Source organism: Alexandromys fortis, unplaced genomic scaffold, assembly GCF_014885135.2.
Source record: "Alexandromys fortis isolate MF-2015 unplaced genomic scaffold, M_Fortis_MF-2015_v1.1 scaffold_25, whole genome shotgun sequence".
In the NCBI taxonomy this organism is placed as follows: domain Eukaryota; kingdom Metazoa; phylum Chordata; class Mammalia; order Rodentia; family Cricetidae; genus Alexandromys; species Alexandromys fortis.
The window spans coordinates 13623537-13643562 of NW_026067904.1; the positions used below are offsets into that span (position 1 = coordinate 13623537).

The 20026-nt window shown below is 43.3% G+C and overlaps 1 long non-coding RNA gene across 1 annotated transcript; it reads right to left on the minus strand.

Annotated features, from left to right (window-relative positions):
• Window positions 1-7630: 7630 nt before the first annotated feature.
• LOC126497032 (uncharacterized) lies at window positions 7631-16157 on the minus strand. The gene is made up of 3 exons (XR_007590514.1): window positions 15060-16157; window positions 14807-14973; window positions 7631-12882 (listed from the first exon to the last, which is right to left on the minus strand). It is a non-coding gene; the product is annotated as an uncharacterized lncRNA (long non-coding RNA).
• Between the last annotated feature and the right edge of the window lie 3869 nt (window positions 16158-20026).

The window sequence follows — 20026 nt, forward strand, 5'->3', positions numbered from 1 at the left end:
TGTACTTATTGTATATAATTTCATAGTAGGTTTAGAACTCTCTTACTTAAACAAAAGGGGGAGGTGTTGCGGGAGGTCCTTCCGCCCCTCCAACCAATAGCTGCTGTGATACCAGCCCATTGGGGCGTGGCCTCTCTCCCTTTAAAAAAGCGGCTATTTCCTCTGCTCGCTCTCTTCACTTCCTGCTCCGCCGGAGACTAGACTCCCTTCCTGGTTGTGCATATGGCTGTTGTCTGAGACGGTGATCTGTACGTTTTCCCCTTTAAATAAATAACACCCTATTAATCATAAATCCAAACTGGTGTGGCCTTGTTCGTGACTTATGCCTTCATGTGTGTGTGTGTTCCTTGTGTGGGCGCATGTTCGTGTACGAGTATGGGTGCGTACATGCCACAGGTGAGTGTGTGGACATCAGAAGACAGCCTTCCTGCCCACCTTGTTTGAGGCAGGCTCTTCTCTACCACTGTATATGCCAGGTTAGCTGACCTGCTGACTTCTGGAATTCCCCTCTCTGTCCTTAGGTGCACTGGTAATAGAGACATGCACCACAACATCTGGCTTTCTTTGCACTCTATGGATAAAACTCCCTTCCTTATGCATGCACAGCAAGTGTTTCACCAACAAATATGTATTCCTAGCTTACAACCTCTTTTTGCCTGAGAAACTTTTATGTGATTGCAAATATATAGGTATATAAAATATGTATACAAATCAAATAGTCATTGATAATAAATCATGAGAAAATTATTTTAAAACAATTCTTTAGTACCTATATGATCTTATCATTTTTAAGTGCTAACAGAATACAATCCAAAAACATACTAATTTAATATTTGCATGTTGAGGAATCACTATAAAAAAAAGTACTAAAAGTCTTTGTTTTCCATAGTTAAACAGTTACATTTCTATGAAAACAGAAAACTTTTGCATAATCTGTAAAAACACTGTCGTTCATAATGTACAACAGGCTGGAATCTGAGCTATTTCAGGCACATTTGTTGGCCTTCTGAAGCATGAGACCATGCTCCAATCAACACCTGTGTGTGCAGAGCCAATGCTGCAGTCGAGTCTCGTGGCGCAACCCAGAGGAACATTACCAGAGATGCTCGGATCCCAACCCAGATGAGCAGTACCAGAAACTCTGGAATTCATCAATGTTTGACTTTGGATTAGTTTTCGGTCACTGTGTGTTCAGGAACCTTCTGGTATCACCAGATGCTTCATGGCCCACATGTGACCTCCATATCCACAATTTAAGAAGTTCTTTAGTTCTAACATTATTGACCACCTAAATGATCTTCTCCCCTTGCAAAGGCAGCTCCGAATATGGAATAGGGAGGGAGTAGATGGAAAGAAAATTTTTGAAAGATTGCAATTTTTAACAGGTGCATAGGGTGATGTTTATTAAGTACATTACTCTGTTGCCCATCCTGCTGATGGCATCTGTTGAGAACCTGTCTTCCCATGATTATCGTTACCACTTTGTTATCTCCCAGTGCTACCAAGCCATCTCCTTCCCCTAAGTTCAGGGGGGTTTGCAGCGTTCTCTAGTTTACACAGCCCCTGGGTTCTGCCTCCATCATCGAGCTGTCCTAAAGAAGCTGTGCTCTGTTCCTCGTACATTTACAACACCTAAAAGGAGGGACATTCCATGAAGACCCTTAACTCGTGTTTAATGTGTGAGCAGAAATTCTATGGCTCATGCTGCTTAAGAATCTGTGGGCAGTGCTCTGTCCAGCTCACATCTCACCACGACTTGCTTTTTCCTTCACTGTGACAATACACCTGACAAAGGCAACTTAAAGGAGGAATATTTATTTTAGCCCACGATTTCAGGGGCTCTAGTCCAAAATGACTTGACCCCATGCACTTGGATAGAAAACACGGCAGTGGGAGTGTATGACAAGGGTTTTCACTTCATGTCACTCAGGAAGTAAAATAGGAAAAGGTCAGAAACAAGAATCCATCTCTGGTAATCTATAACCTCCTGCTAGGTCCGTTCTCCTAAAGTTTCCCAGACTCTCCAAACAGTATTACCAATTGTGGACTTAGACTTACTTCAAGGCATGGCAACTCCTTTCTGAACTACAACAGAGTCAAGACTTACGTACACCTGCTGTCCCTGCCTGTCACTATGCCTAGTAAGTGACTTCATCCTCCTACATGGACTTCTACTGTCAATCATTGGATCTACACCCCTTGTCAAGTCTCCAAACAGATGGTCTTGCTCGGATATTCTTAAATGAATGTATGCCTCAGTCTTTGTACTAGGAGAAGTACAAAGGTGGGAATTCAAGAAGCTAGTTACATCACATCCTGAGTCAAGGGTAAAGAGAGAACAGACATAGCTGTACTCGTCCGCTCATTGCCTCCAATATACAAGATGGGAAATAAATTGGATGTTATATGTAATAATTACAATAACTCTAAAAAGGACAGGTGTAACTATAGAAGGAAAATAATTACATCCTGCTAGAACATGTATGCCTTGTACTTCAAAAGTGTCCTAGGCTCTCTGATCATGGCGAACAATAAGGACTGATGAGAAGCCAAGGTCAATGGCAAGGGGTTTTGATCCTACTTCATGATCCGGCTTGGTGGGAGCCTAGCCAGTTTGGATGTTCACCTTCCTAGACATGGACGAAGGGGGGAGGTCCTTGGACTTTCCACAGGGCAGGGAACCATGACTGCTCTTTGGATTGGAGAGGGAGGGGGAGAGGAGGGGGGGGAGGGGAGTATGGTGGGAGGAGTGGGAGGGAAATGGGAGGCTGGGAGGAGGCAGAAACTTTTTTTTTCCTTTTCTCAATAAAAAAAATAAAAAAATAAAAAATGAAAAATAAAAAAATAAAACAGAAAAAAAATAATAATAAAAAGTGTCCTAGGAAATCATGGGAAGTCTCAGGGGAGCTTCAGCTTCATTCTGTGATAAAATGCCCAGACAAAATCCACACAGGGGAGAAAGGATTTGTTTAGCTTACAATTCCAAGTTATAATTCATCCCTGCAGGGGAGTCGCAGCGGCAGAAGTTTGGACAGCTCATCTTATCACACCCGCAGTAAAGGAGCAGAGAAAGAATAAACGCATTGCATACCTGCTTCCTGATGCTCAGCTACATAAATTTCTCTACACGTGTGCAGTTCAAAACCCTTACCTAGAGAATGGTGCCACCCACGGTGGACTTGCTCTTTTTACATCGACACTCAAGACGATCCCTGACAGACATGGCCACAGGTCATATTGATTTAGATAATTCCTGGTTAAGATTCTCCTCCACAGTGGTTCTAGGCTGTGTCAAGTAGACAGCATACATCCATAGCACGGTCCTGTGACCAAACAGCATTCAAGACAAAAATAACAACAGGGTTTTTTTTCTGCCTTTCTTAGCCTTTTGTGTCAGTTGCATGCTTTCATTAAAACCAAATGTATTGTTTTCTGGGTGGTTTTACTATGTATACTCATTTTGTAGCTTTGTATTGTACTTTATTTACACATTTATATTTAATTATTTTAGTTTATACAAATTATGTAAAGTACTTTGTGATAATTTCATACATGTATAAACTATATATTATGATCAAATGGGGTAGTTAACATTTATATCTCCTTAAATGTTTAGCATGTAGTAATTGCATGAATTTACAGGCTGGTGTGATATCCCAGCACGTGTTTATAACACACACTGATCAGTGCAGGGTAATTAACTTCCCTGTCTCCTTATTATTAGTTTGAGTTTAGCATCCACAAACTCTCCTCTTCTAGTTACCCGCAGAACATAAGAAGACTGGATTATTGTACACTGTAGCGCCCCCCCCCCATTACTTCCAGGTTTTAAAGGGGGTTTAAAGCATATGTGTATAGGTCAGAGGAGAACAGGGTTCTCTCTGAGGTTCTCAGGCTCAGCAGGCAGAACCTTTACCCACTGGGCCCTCTTGCCAGCCCTAAAGTATTACTCTTCTATTGCACTGTGCTTGGGTATCTACTGTCTAAGCACTGCTGTCCTGCTGCCTCCCACGACCCTTCTAGACTCTACCAAACACTACTGGAAATCCTGATCAACCGTCTTCCACGTGAAGTGTCTCTCTGCTTCTCATTGTACCTAATGTGCTTCCCTCTACCTCGAGAGATTTTGCTGAAGACAGTAGGGTTTCATTCTTTGAGGGAGATCAATTATGGCTTGTTAACAACCCCCATGCTGCTCGCCATAGCGACTGTACTTGCACCCATTCCTTTGGGCAACAGTACATGAGAGCTCCCTTTATCTAGTCTTCCTGTTATTTTTAACTTTATTCATCATTATTTTATCTTATTTATTATCTATATTTGTGGTCAATAATAATAACTATTCTGGCTGGGGCATGAGGATAGCGCCTCTGGGCATCAACCCACATTTCCTTGACAGCAAGAGGGATTCATCACTTTTCATAAACCAGCTGATGACCTCAGTTCCTTCTTTCAAAAAGGATCTGTTCATATCCTTTGTCTGTTTTCAATTGAATTATTTGTAGGATTTTATTATGGACATTTTAAATTTTTCTTATGAATACTGAATATTAATCATTTTTCAGATGAATAATTTGCAAAATTTTCTCCCACTCTGTAGGTGATCTCCCTTCCTGTTTATTGTTTCTTTGCTGTATAGAACTTCTTCATTTGATAGCTGGCACTCTTGTATGCTTTTTGCTTTTATTTCCCTTAATTTTGAGGAATCTTACTGAAAATTAAAATCATTGCTGTGCTGATGTCATAAAGTACTTCCCTGATGTTTTCTCCAAATAGCTCTATTGTTTCAGGTTTTACATTTAGACCTATGAGCCATTTGGAGTTTATTATTTACAGAGTGAGAGGTTGATAACTTGTTTCTATTTCCTCAATGGGTTCCCTGAACCATTTAAATGTAAGGAACTGACCTTCCCCAGTGTCACTTCTATGACTTGGTCAAGTATCACTGAACTGTGAATGAACTGGGTTCTTAGTGTTCTTTTTCATATTCATTGAAAGACATTGTGAGTTTTCTTTTTGTTTGTTTTGTTTTTCGAGACAGGGTTTCCCTGTAGATTTGGAGTCTGTCCTGGAACTTGCTCTGTAGACCAGGCTGGCCTCGAACTCACAGAGATCCACTTGCCTCTGCCTCCCAAGTGCTGGGATTAAAGGTGTGCACCACCACCGCACGGAAAGCGAAATATTTTATGTGCATGGCTGATTTGCCTTCATGTGCATTTCATAACATGTGAATGCAGTACCTGTGGAGGCCAGAAGAGGGCATTAAATACCCTAGGCCTGGAGAGGCCATGAAGGTGTTGGGAATTGAATCCTGGTGCTCTGCGAGTTTAGTCAGTGCTAACAACCACTGAGCCGCCTTTCCAGCCCCCAAAGCTATTCTATGTTTAAACTTCATCCCCTTTGATACACTCTCTTACTCCCTCTGTACAAAGATTGCTAAACAATAAAGCAAACTCATATAGTTGTGTTAACCAATACATTTTGTATCCAACCAGTAAGTTTTGGCATTCTGTAAACATGTTTTAAATTGACTCTATACAATGTTGTCAGTACTTTCCTAATCAACCAAACCATGAATGGGATCAAGTCCCTACTCCAGGGCATCCTGCTTCTTGGGGAATCCCCTGTGAGGTAACTGTGCCCAAATCTCCAGGGTTAGACCAGCAAACATGAGAAAAGTTTGAGATCAGTTCATGATTAGAGAACAAACTTTGCCACTATGGAAGAGCTGCTCATTGGGATGCAAGTGAAACACAGAAGCCACAGTAAACAAAGAAACAGAACCATCAAGCACCTAACAATGTATTGTGTGTAATAGATTTTATAATGACAGAAAAAATGTCTAATTAGGAAGAAATAATCAGATATTTCCTCTACAATCAACCTAAATTGTTGAGGAAAACAAGTGGTATCATTGGTAATGAAGATACTATTCTAGAAGCTTGGAAAAGGGACATAGCTAAAGGCACTGTGTGACATTTAAATGAATTCTAAACTTCTTGTTAAGGGCTCTAAAAGGAATCTGGGGACATTAGCCAGTGGGCTATATGTTAGAGTATATAGTATCCTCACCAAATTCTGTGGGGACATCATAGTAATAAAGGCTGCTTTCCTTGTACTTGAGATGTATGCTCAAGTGATTTTAATTATTTTTAATTTTCATACAATATATTTTGATCACAATATTTCTCCTCCCTCAGCTCTTCCCAGACACTCCCTCCCTCCAAGTATTTTTTTGAGGGAAGATTTCCCATCTACTACTAACTTTCAAACATTATGCAAAATATTCAGTCATAGAGGAACAGAGAGCAAACGTGGTCACGTGCTAACAAGGGTGGTATCCAGGTGATGTGTACACAGGTGCACAGGTGCACAGTTATTGACCCATTTCTTCCATTACTTTTAAAGTGAGAGGTGTTTTTCAAGATATAAACTTTGGTTTGAAGACTAGAGTTCCCTTCATCATGACTGACTGGACAGGAACAAGAGGCTGTCTGTCTCCGGTGTATTTATTAGAAGTTCTACAGGCTAGAGAACTGGCTAGAGAATCTGCTCCTCCAGATGCCCCAAGTGCAGTCCCCAGCACCCACGTCAGGTGGCTCACAACCATCTGCCGCTCAAGCTCCCGGCTGCTCTGAGGCTGCTGGCTCAGTAGGTACCTGCACTCACATCCTCACACCCAGACACATGCACAGCAACTCGACATTCTCCTTAATGCATGACATAAAAGCAAGACGAATTTCTCAAAGTGGACAGAATTTAGAGGCAGATCTTAAGCAGAATCTAAGCTGAATAGCTGGGGGGGGGGGGGTATCCATGCCAAAAAGAGGTTTGGCAAGTTGGAATCAGGAGCCAAAGGCCTTGCTAAGTGGGAAATGGACGATCCTTCTAGAACCTAGGGAGGAACCTTCTGCATGTGGAATTTTAAAAAATAAGTAAATAAAAAGCCCTCACGCTCATAAACTGCATCACAGCTAGCTGCCTCCTCATAGATGTGAGCAGGAAACAGAGGGAGAAATCAGCCTAACATGGTCGCATGAGTGTCTGTGAGCCAATTTCCCACTGGCCCAGAGTCAAAAAAAAAAAAAAAACCCAAAAGCAAATGGAAATGAAACCCCCAGGAAAACCCCACCCCCTAGTCCAGAGCAAGGAGGCAAGCCAGCCTGGGGCAGAAAAGAAGGAAGTTGTTGCTGTTTTTCTTGACTCTACTGGAAAAAACGAAAATACTAAAGAGATGCTCTTAGCACACCCCCTCTTCTCGTGGGAGCTAATACTTCAGGGTACCTGTGGTCTTTCCTCTCGAACCTAGGCTCTGAAATTACCTTCGCTTGGGCTAAGGAGGAGAGTTGGCCAGTGAAGTGTCCTCTGCACAAGCATAAGGACTCAGGTTGTGACCCCAGATTCTATGTAAAAAGCCAGGCACTGTGCCACACTCGCCTAATCCCAGTGCTGGGGAGGCCAAGATGGACACACACACACCCGCCCTGGGGCCTGTAGGGCAATCTATGCAAATCATGGAGTCCCAAGCCAGTGAGAGACCCCGTCTCAAGAGTAAGATGGAGAGTAACTGACAATGACAGAGACACCAACCCCTGACCTCTTCATGCACACAGACATACACACACACACACATACACACACACACAAGGAAAACACAATTTAAATCTAAGCAGTTTATTCTGCAGCTCTTTAATTGTGTCTTGTTATTATCATACTATTACTAACAACAATTGCTATTACCTTATTATTATTATTAACAACTTGTCCCCCTAGAGGTCACTTTGTTCTCTACCAGGAAACAGACACAGGGGAGCTTTCTGTGGACTTAGCCTTCTAGATTGCTCAGACCTTCCCAGAGAGGCAGCTTTTCTTTCTGCTCTGGTCAGACAGTTTTCAAAGGGACTTCTTCCCAGAGAACTTCTGTCTTTGATGTTCCAGTGACTTACCAAGGAACCAACTCTTCCAGATCAATGACCTTACTTCTCTTCACTGATACACAGCGGCTAAGAGATGCTTGGGGTCTCTGAGGTCCAGCACTGGCAAGAGCAAAGGACACTCACGCACGCGCTCTCATTTAAACGAGCCCTGCTTTTTAGGTTTTATGGTGCTGGATATTGGCTTGGTTGAAATTCTATTTTAGGCAGAAGAGAGTGGAGATTTTAGAGAATGATCAATAACTCGTGGCTGTCTTTGGCGTTCCTCTCCAGTCGTCACTTACTCGACTCCTAGGTTGTGGCCCCTCTTTCGATATGTACCTTTGCCAGCATCAATCCAAGCCATATGCTGTCTACAAAGCATGCAAAGACTCTCTTGCTACATGGTTAGAACTGTAAGAAATGCTTCCTTCTTAAAGTCAGATTACAGACTGTGACCATATTTCCCACCATCACTCCTAGCTCTGTCCTTCAGAGGTGTAGTCAGTCCTTCTGATTTGCAGATTCCATCTTTGCAAATTTGCATATACTCTAAACCTACAGCCAGAGCTCACAGCGCGTTTTTGGCTATTTGCAAAGATACAGAGTATTAGGCCTGGGGAGGTGACTCAGTGGGTAAAGTGGAAGGCATGAGGACCTGTGTGCAGTTTCCAGAACCCACATATAACAGTCAGCTGTGGTGGCATGTACTAGAAATCCCAGCACTGGGGAGGCAGAGGCAGGAAGAATCATGGGGCTCACTAGTTTCTTTGGCAAGTGCTAGTCCAATGAGAGACCTCGTGACAAAATAAACAACAACAACAAAAAAAAAACACAAAAACAAACATGTCTGGACAGCAACGGCATTCATGTGGTCCTCTGGCCTTCCCTTGCACACAAAACAGTGGCTCAGCATCCACACCTTCAGCTGGGGCTGAGCCAGGTGACAGTGCCTTCTTACACAAGGTCTACTGCACAAGTCTCCTTTCACTTGTACTCTTGCCACTTTGGGCACTTTGTGGTTTTTGTTGTGATGCTTAAAATGGGCCTCAAGCACAGTGCAAAGTGTTTTCCCTGATGTCCCTGTGCACACAGAGGCTGTGCTGGCCCTGATGTAGGAAACAGATGGGTTGGCTAAGCCTCACGCGGGGACAAGAGGCAATGATGTTGGCCATGAGTTTAGTGTTAATGAACTTACAACATTAAATAACAAAAACCCACATCAAATATATTGATTGGTTGACACAAAGGTTCTTGTTCACCTACTTGTGTTTTCCCCAAAAGCAGAGGTTTGAGATCGTCTTATTTGGGGTTGGTGGTAATCTCTAAAACAGTTATGGTGACTAAGAAGAATCTATTAGTGCTGCTTTGTTTTCGGATACAGTTCACTGGTGATCTGAGACCATAACAAATTACTGTAAATTTCACTGTTTTAGAAATAAGACAGAAGGGATATTCCTAAGGAGGAATCCAGAAAGCCATAGAAAGAAACCATCTTTGAATCTTCTCAAGTTCTTATTAAATATAAGAACCTCTTTTGGGACATGCTGAGACTCTAAGGATCATTAGACCAAGAACACAGCAGTTGTGACCTCTGTACCAACATCACTCACAGTGCACTTTATGATTTATGAAGGATTATCATGGGTGCCATCTGAATAACTTGGTTTCATAGCTACACTGTGAGAAGTGAGAAGATGACCCATACCCCACAAGAGGCGCTGGGGACCTTAGAGAGGAGAAAACTTGCTCGAGACTCATAGCTGCTCAGTAGTGTGACTAGAAATTGAACCCGGACCCTCTTGTGGAGCTAGTTCTGGCATTTCCCAGAACAGCTCTACCTGTCTGTTCCTCTGTATCCATTCCCTCCATTACCATTTTTCTGGTTGCACCATTCAATAATTTATTGAACTAGTGGTTTCATTTTTGTGTTGTTATCGTTGTTGTTGCTGCTGCTGAAGTAAGATCACAAGTAGCTTAGGCTAGTTTGACCTTGGCATGTAGCAGAGGCTAGCCTTGAAGCCCTGATCTTTCTGCCTCCACCTCTCGAGCTGGTGTTACAGGCATGTGCCATTGTGCCTGAATAAACTAGCGTATGTTTAAGAACCAAACCATCAACAGAGAACAACTGAATTTTCACTGCTTGTGTTGCAGCTGGGAGGCAGGCCACTGTCAGTGACAGCCCACTGAGGGCAGGGCATGAGACACCCTAAAGCAGTGCTTCTCAACCTTCCCAACGCTGGGCCGCTTTAATACAGGTCACGCTGTGGTGGCCCCCAACCAAAACATTATTTTCATTGCTACTTCATAACTGTGATTTGGCCACTGTTATGAATCATAATGTAAACATCTGTGTTTGTGATAGTCTTGGGTGACACCTAGGAAGGGATCATTCGACCCCCAAAGAAGTCAAGATCCACAAATTGAGAACCACTGCCCTAGACATACAGTGGGGTTGTAGAGGAAATGCTGTACTTATCTAAATATACACAAAGCAGTAAATAAAGCTGTATAATCAAATCATCATGTGTTAAGTCACTTCACAGTTGGGACACGCTGGCTGTGCAACCCAAAGAGAATAGCAAAGGGTTTGCATGGAGAGAAAGCTTTTTAACTGAAAATAAATCTGTACATGTGGTATGCAGTATTGTCACATCTCTCTTTGGTGCTAAAGAGACATTCCAGGAAACGGTTTGGGTGGAGAAACCGTGAGAAGCTGCCACCATTGTTTTTATTGACCACATCCACAGCCTTCAATCCCTATTCAATGGGGGATGTACTGGACTGATGTTTCCATCTCTCTGTCCCCTTTAGAATTGGCTTAATGGTGAGTCCACATATGCCTAGGAGCCTAGGACCCTAAGTATCACATGCAAGACTTCATTTCACTGGCAATGACTACCTAGAGCCAGACTGGAGATCTGCTCCCTAAAGGAACAGACTGTTGGAATGAATTTATATGTATGTGTGCTTGTACATATACATATATATGTATATATATAAAGTCAAGTTGTCAACCAAAATTAGCATCGTCCTCTAGAGCAGTGGTTCTCAACCTTCCTAATGCTATGACCCTTTAATACAGTTCCTCATATTGTGGTGACCCCTTAAAATGAAATTATTTTCGTCGCTCCTTTATAACTGTAATTTTGTTACTATTACGAATTGTAGTTTAGGTATTTTTGGAGATAGAGGTTTTCCAAGGGGTCGCAAACCACAGGTTGAGGATGGTTGCTCTAAGACAATGTCATGTTTATGCGGCTTTTACAAATAAAGGTTTAGATATAAACTGAGAAAGTAGGATTTTGAAAATGTAAGCTGCTCTCTGCAAAAAGAGGACCCCATGGAATTGCTGAGCTGAGGGAGGAAAGTGTGCTGCCTCTACTCGTGAGCTGCTCCGGTGGCTCTGAGCCCCATAGTCAGGTGACCAAGGAGACAAAGCCTCACTCCACACGGACTTCAAAAGCCAAGTGCAGCCTGCCCAGAGAGCTGGTGCCCAGCCCTGTCCTCTGCGTTCTTCTCTCCCAGCTGTGACGGAACCCCCAAGAGAGCAGCTTGAAGGGCAAAGGTTGACATTGGCTCACAGTTAAAGGATTTTCCGACCACAGTTCATTTTCATTACTTCCGGGACTGTGAGGACGCCGACCATCATAGCAGTGGAGGTGTACCGTGGAATAGACCCACTTCACAGACCAGAAGCAGAGAGACAGGCGGTGGTCACTGGGGACTTGGACTAGCTATCAGAGGCAGCCTCCAGTGACCTACATCCTAGGTGGAGGCTCTGACTCTCCCAGGTTTCCAAAACTTCCCCAAAGTAGCTCACCAAAGGAGGATCAAGTCCTCAACACACAAGCCTGCTGGTGCGTTTCAGAATCAAACTCCGTGCAGGTTCTGGTCACCTTAAAAAAGCGTGTTGATGGTTGTTTCCATAAAGGTGATAGGGAGGAGAAGAAGTCAGTGAAGGTGGGGGTGGGGATGTCCCTGCAAGTGAAGCCTCGGGGAACCAACCTGTCATGTAAACCATACTGTAGTTTTCTTTGAAGTGGAAACCAACGAGAAAGCTGACATGTAAAGCTAAGGTCTCCGTCTTCCCTCTGCTGGCAAGTGGATTCCCAGTTACAGAAGGTCGCTAGTGCACCCTTCCAACTGGGCTGGAATGTCCGAGCCTGTAGAGCAGGGATTAGGAGACAGGAGAAGGGAAAGACTCCAAGTTTTCAAAGAGACTGTGTTCAAGGCACTATCAAGTGACGATGGAAGAGGTGGCCCAGGCAACAGACACACTGACTGCATTCCACAGCTGAAATAAAATACGAGTTCTCCTCAGAGCTAGCACTGCCTTAAAGGGGTACATGGGAACGCTCTCCCGCGCCCTGCTCCTGTGCTCCTCAGACAGGACAGAGAGGTCCAACTCCTCCCACAGCAGGTGTGTGCAGCACCGCCTGCTGTAAGTGTCACCGTGCTGCGCGATCTACCTCCATCACACAGGGAAAATGTATAGACTTCCTCGCCTCATCAAACCATTTCGGATGCCTGGTATCGTTTGGAAATAATTAGCACGAAAAGGCTGCTGCGTTCCTGGTGCTTTCCTGTGACCCCGAGACGAGGCGTTTGCCTTTTGCATACTGAAGGAAGCTGGGCTTCTGGGTCTGCTCCTGGAAGGGGGCGGGGGCGATCAGCAGGTCCCGCGTTTTTTGCCTTTCTGACGGAATGTGGCATTTATCCTTAGCACTCTGCCAGCAGCCTGAAATCCTCGTGTCTTTACAAAATATTTTTCTATTTAGTTGAATCAGGCGGCACAACTGCAATACGTCTTCTCCCTGTGACTGCCTTCCACAGCCCGTGCCTTCACGAGACTTAGATGAGGTTTGGGTGATTCATGGCGCTTAAACTTCTCCAGAGCACTTTTTTCCATTGGAAAATTCTCCGAAACTGAATGCATCATCAACACAGTTGTCCATGCATTAAAGAGCTACAAGCAAAACAATGAGCACCATTTTTTAAAACCTACGCTTAAGCCAAGAAAAACAGTTATATCACAAGATGTTAAAAGACCTTATATTTCAGCTTCCGCGGATCTTTTGCGATGAACGTGGCCTGTCTTTGTCTTAGGGCCCCTTATTCTAGGCTTTCTAAATTACAAATGAAAGAAATAGCTTATATTCGGTTTAGCGTGTTTTCAAGTTATTAGCATGATGTATGGAGACCTAAGTCACACGACCTGCTATAGAGAACTGATCACCCTTCAACCGCATTCATTCTTTTCTTCATTCTTGGGGAAAACAAATTTTTTTTGTACTTTAGCTGGCTTCCTCATTGGCATTTTTACATATTAAATAAGAAGAGAGTTACCTAGCATGCTCTCACGTGAGATCTTTTGAGTCTTTTGTGAGCATACAAGTTGTACTAATGAAACACCGACCTCATCTGCAACTTCAAATTAAAGGTGCTAGCTAGACTTACGTGTGAGAGCGCATGGCTGTAATCCCAGTATCCCGGAGGATTGAGAATTGATGCCAGCCTGCATGTAGGTCCAGGACATACTGAAACAAAGACTCAGACTCAAAGCTAGCAAGCAAACAAGCTTGTGTGTGCTTGTATATGAGTAATATTTTTCCCATCGTATGTATTCATTGTACATGGTATTGTTACACAATAACATTTTCATATAACTACATTGACCACATTTCTCCCACACCTCCTTACTCTCTCATTTTCCCCTTCTTATCCCATTAGCCATTCTGTTCCCCAGATAGTTTTGCTTTTAAATTATACATATATAATATATGTTATATATATACATATGCCATATATACATGCATGATTTTATGTTTCTGTATAAAATATAGACCTGCCTGTATTCCCACATATTTATCTCCAGTACATAATGAATAATTGTCTCAGTAGGAATCCAGAGATGCAGGTTTGTGTCTATCTTCCCCAAATGTCAAAGTAGTCATTATCTGTGTCCTCTCCTGCGTTACGCAGCAAAGTGAGACAGGAACATCATGGCTTTGAGGCCAGCCTGGGCAATATAGTGAAATCTCATCTCAAGGAAAAGAAATGTCTCCCATCCCAATGTGTAATATGTTTAGTCTCTTAGTTAACAAGTTATTTACTGCACATTAACTGTGAGTTATCGGGAAATGCAGGGCACTGGTAAAGAGATGGCCTGTGTAGAGTGAGAGTCCCATGCCTATAAAATGGTGCTACTTCCTGTGTGCCATAATTAAACCCATTACCATAAGAGTCTGTGCTTGCACTTAGTAAACAGTCAACAAATACTGTGCACTAGCAGTGCAGTTTTAACTGATTACTAGAGCTGGAGAAATGGAAAGATGGAAAAGTGTGGCTCCTACCCTTGAGAAGATTGCAGTCTAATCCCAGGGGGGATATGCAAGCAGGAGAGACCAATGGCGCCATTCCTACAACCGAAAAACTCTGGAAATGAGAAGTGCATGAGCTGAACTTCTCATGTGCTTCATGTAATTTGTATCAACTACTTTGTTCATTCGGGTTGTACTTGAGTTCACAAGGGTTAAACGTGCTCTTCGGGGTTAAAAACACACCGTTGCACTGTGTCTTGTCCTTGTAAAACTGCACACTTTTCACACCAATAAAAATGTGAGGAAATTTTATAATAGGACTTGAAATCAGAAGGCATGGATATGTAAGTTAGCACTCTTCTTATTACATGGAAAAGAAATTCAAATCAAATTCACTTAAGCAAAAAAGAGGATTCATTCATTACCTCGTGGAGCTGAGAAATCAGAGTTCAGCTGACTTCTCAAGGTCAGCACCCCCCTCACACTGTCTCTCCCTCTACCCAGATTCTGTATGTGTCCCGTTCTCTGGAAGAGTTCCCTTGGACATAAGCTCCCAGACTCAGTTCCCACCTGCTGTCCTCGGGATGGACATAATTCCTTCCTTCTTGGGCTCTAGCAGAACTCCCCAGGCGACTCTGGCTGGCCTGTTGAGTGGCAAGTCCATTCTGGAACCGTTGAGGAGACCCTTACCACACACCCACTTCTGGACCAGACTTGGGGTTTGACACCACTTCGAACTAGAACGAGAAGAGGGCAGTTTCCACAAGGATAGGCCATGGCGGCCAGAGAAATGTAAACAGAAATGACTGAGGTTCCATCTCACCCCGAGGAGAATGACAGCCATCCATAAATGAAGTGGCAGCAAATGCTGGCAAGAGTTCTGAGAGAAAGTGAACCTGTAGCCGCTGCTGGTGGGCTGTAAACTAGCTGAGCCAAGTATGGAAATCGGTGTGAAGGTTCCACATCGGCCTAAGAGTAGGCCTGCTGGAAATTGGTGTGGAGGTTCCTCATCAGCCTAAGAGTAGGCCTGCTGGATGACTTCTGGTCTGACTTCTGTATGACCCAGCCATACCACGCCTGGGTATTTGCAAAAGACACCGAATCAGCACGTCAAGGAGATACTTTTACTTCAATATTTACTGCAGCAGCAGGTGACCAGCAAGCAAGGGAAGGGACAGAAAATGTGTTCCAGGGCCAGGTATGCTGGCGCACGTTTTTAATCCCAACACTCGGGAGGCCACAGCAGGTGGAACTCTGTGAGTTCAAGAACAGCCTGGTTTACATAGTGGGTTCTAGGCTAGCTAAGGCTACAAAGTCAAATCATGTCTCAAAAAAGGAATATGTGTTCTATGTTCCACATAGTAGAACTTTCCAGGCATAAAGAAGAATGTTAGCATTTTCAGGAAAATGGATACATGCTGACAATTATATAGAGCAAATTAAGCCAGTCTCAGAGAAACAAATACCACATGTTTTCTCTCATTTGTAAGCCCTATACATAATAATGTATAAAATGACAGATGTATAGATAACATGAGAAAAGCATCAAAACTGGAGAATAAAGGGGAGTAAATGAAGGGTGGGGATTGGAAGGAGGGCAGCAGGGAATGATGGGAATATGCTCAAAGTATATTACATACTTGGGTTGGGATTCTATAATCCTGTGTAATTTCTTTAAAAAGAGCCTTTGCGGGGGCTGGACAGATGTCTCAGTGGTTTAGAGCACTTTTGTCCTCTTGCAGAGGACCCAGGTTCAGTTCCCAGCACCGACATGGAAGCTTACAGCCATCTATAACTCCAGTTCCAGAGAATCCAATGCATTTTCTGGCCTCCATAGGCACCTGCATAGATACAGTGCACATGGATTCTTATAGATACACACACATACACATAAATGAAGTTCTTTATAACAGAGCCTTTGAAAAAAAAACAAAACAAACAAACAAAAAAGAATGGGGCGGAATGGTAAGGTCTATAATCAGAAGGGGAATTTGAGATTCAGTTAAATTTCAATGGCTGTGTGAGTCTGGGCTCATGCCAGAACGTTCTGAAGCGCACTGTCAACAGAGGACAGATGGGCCTTGACAGAAGTTACCTTGATTTCTATTCTACTTTGAGAGCCCTTTCCTTCTGTTGTTCTCTGTTTCTAGGAAAGTGACAAATTCATAGGATTCTGAAAGACATTTGATTCCTAGAAAGGAATGAGTCTGTAAGAGGAAGCCATCATGCATTTCCAAGAGCAGAGCTGTGGCATGGAAGAATAAAGACGAGATGGAGTCTCATCAAGGTCTCCAGGCGGAACGTCTTAGAATATCTGAGATGCAAGCAGAACGCAACTCAGCCAGTGTCACGCTATTTCCTTCCAAGATCAGTTGACTTTATCATGACAATTAGTCGGTTTGCACAGGCTCTTTCTGGAGAAACAGAATGAATATGGCTGTTTACTTATCTTACTCCATAAAGACAGAGATTAAAATGGTTTAAGCTGCATGCTCATGTGAAGTAAAATGTCCCAAAAGTTAAGAGATCAAGTTAATTCAAAAATTGCCAGCTGACAGCATCCTTAACAAAAGGGACAGATAAAAATCAAATTGTCAGGAGATAGTAGAGAGAAGAGTCAGAGGTTAAGAAAAGTTCCTGCTCTTCAAGAGGATATAGGTTCAGTTCCCAGCATCCCCATAGCAGCTTGCAGCTGTCAGTATCCAGTTTCAGGGGATCGAGCTCCTCTTCTGGTCTCCAAGGGCACCACACACACTTGGGTATACAGACATACATGCTGGAAAACATTCGTGCACAACAAAGAAGAAATTAAGTCTCAAATCACACTTACACAAAGGAGAAATCTCACACAGCATGTCAAACCTTTCTGACCATCTCCAGGGTACAAGCAGAAGAAAGTGACACAAGGAGAGGCTTGGCATTCTCGGTCACCGTCTGCATGCTTCTTGTCATCTCAGGCGTGTTAGGAGAGGCTTGGCATTCTTGGTCACCGTCTGCATGCTTCTTGTCATCTCAGGCGTGTTAGGGAGAGGCTTGGCATTCTTGGTCACCGTCTGCATGCTTCTTGTCATCTCAGGCGGGTTCTGGCTGCAGATCTAACAGGTGAGGCCTTTAAGCAGAATGTAAGATAATACCCATGCACACGGGGGAACCATTTTGATCAGGAAGCATTTAAGCATTATCTTCAGTTTGTTTCATTGTGCGTCGTGTAAATTTTACATCACCCGTACCCCTGAATCCATAGTTTCTAGATTGGTTTCCCAAATCATAGACAACTGGCTTGATTCTGTCACAGGTACGTTTTTGTTCGATGGGGAAGCTCAGCCAATCACATCTGGCTTGGGTGTGGCCACCTAGAGCCAGGTAGATAGATAAACGGGGGGGGGGGGGTGTGGAAAGGTGTGCAGGCTCTCTGCACGCCCGGTGGTCGCCTGGCCTGTTTGGGCTTTAGATTTTCTTCGGTAGCGTGAGTTCCCCGTTTTCAACTATTAAATTATATCTGTTGTTTTGAGCTGGTCTGGTTATTTCAAATACGCCATCGCCAACAGTTGTTAAGGCCTCCATTGGCCACCAAACTGCTATCAAACCAGACCCCTTTGTAGAAGGAGCTGCGGGCTGCTTTCCTGCCACCCAGCTCCCGGCCGCCTGACTAGCTTATGCCCCGAAATAACAACACACAAATTGTATTCTTTTAAACACGGCTTGGCCCATTAGCTCTAGCCCCTTACTGGCTAACTCTCATATCTTGCTTAACCCATATTCAGTAATCTGTGTAGCACCTGGTGGCTTACCGGAAAGGATTCTAGTGTATGTCCATCTTGAGCTGGAGCTTCATCGCATCTGCCCTGGAGAGGAGCGGCATGGTGTCTGGCTTACTGGCTAACTCTTACATATTCGTTTAACCCATATCTAGTAATTTGTGTAGCACCATGAGGTGGTGTCTCTTACCAGGATGATTCTAGTGTACGTCCATCTTGGGCTGGAGCTTCATCACATCTGCCCTAGAGAGGAGCAGCATGGCGGCTGCCTAACTTCCCTTCTTCCCAGCATTCTGTTGTTTGCTCCACCCACTTATGTTCTAACCTATCAGGCCAAGCAGTTTCTTTATTAATTAACCAATGAAATCAACAGATTGATATATGACACTCCCACATCACCCCTTTTTGTTCCAGGTCACGTCCTATTTACCTAAAAGCAGGTACCTCTGACTTGCTATTTAAACAGCTTGTCTGCATGCCAGTCTTAGCTTACAAGTGCAGTGGTGTTAGAATGAAGGACTGGCATAGTCCCTCACTGATGCTAACTCGAAAAACCAGGAGATTTACCATAATCTAGGCCAAAAAGAGACCTGAATCATGAATAGTTTAATCCAGCATCAGCAGATCCACACTGAAGCAAGTGTGAATGCCGTCTCCGAATATGCCAGCTCTCAAAGCCTTCCAGACTGTGACTCACTTAGTTGTTCCCTAGTTCAAGCACAGTTTGTCCTTCAGGAGCCCACTGTTAATTTAAGGATAACAGAAAGTCTCCCAACCCAAAATGTCATAACTGGATGCCTAAAAATCTATTTCTTTTAAGGAATTCCTATTTAGGAAGATATATTCCTTTGAATTAAGGATTAATGTGTGTGTGTGTGTGTGTGTGTGTGTAAGTGTGCATGCACACACCCTGGTGCATATATACCGACTATACTTAAAAGTCAGATGACATTTAATAAGCAGGAGTCAGTTTTCTTCTTCCATCACAAAGATTTGGGGATTGAACTCTGCTCATCAGTCTTGGCAGCAAACACTTTTACCCACCATCTCATATGTCCCAGCTCTGGGCTTTTGCATCTAAAGATGCACTTATCTTCGAACACCTCTAAAAATGAAGCAGGCATATCCAGCAACATCCAGAGTCAGCAAATAACCCTGGCACCGTCTCTAGAAATTAATGTCCCGGAGTTACCTAAGAGGAAAAGAAGGAAAATTCTGAAGAAAAAATTTAAATTAACTTTCTTTAAGGAAATGAATATCATCAAGAGATCCATCTCTGACACAAAATGTTCACTTCAAGTGTGGTCAAATGTTTCTGCTTTTATTAGATTTATGGAGTATGTAAATAGAAGATTGGCTAACTATATTTTTCCAATTTTTTTTAGTTTCAATAGTATTTAGATCAATTGGTTGAGGAAGACAGGTAATTACTTTATATCTCAACATGTTTCAGAGGCCTGTGACTTACAGATAAGGTAATCTCCAACTTCTGGCAAAATGCAGACACCATTTTTGTTATACTGGTCCTGGGATTATTGGTCTGAACATGGCTTTGTCTTCCAGTCTTTAGAGGCTCTGAATCTTCTTCTCCTGATAAAATATGAGGACATGAAGAGCATTTTCAACCCCATTAAGAAAGGGTGCTATGTGTAGCATAGTCCAGAAAGAAGTGGTCCCTGACCCCAGATACCATGGTGTAAAGTATCTGCTTCCTGAGCAATGTATGAAGACTTCTTGTTTGGAGGTGAAACCAGACACAAAGTAGCTATGGAAATCTGACCTTCGTCTAACCTTAACATATGTGTGCCCAGAAGCTCAGATAAAGCAGGAACTTTGTCTCTGCGTTCCTGTTATATAGAGAGCTGTGAGTAACACCCAGGAACTTGTTGCCCAGTGAGGATTCAATCATGAAACAGTTACATATTGAGTTCTGACTTCTGCCCAATACTGCATCAGGCACTGGGACTGCAGTGCTGAGGTGAACCATTCCTCTTCAAAGCACCAACACTCTAATGACAGGAAGAAAGAAGGG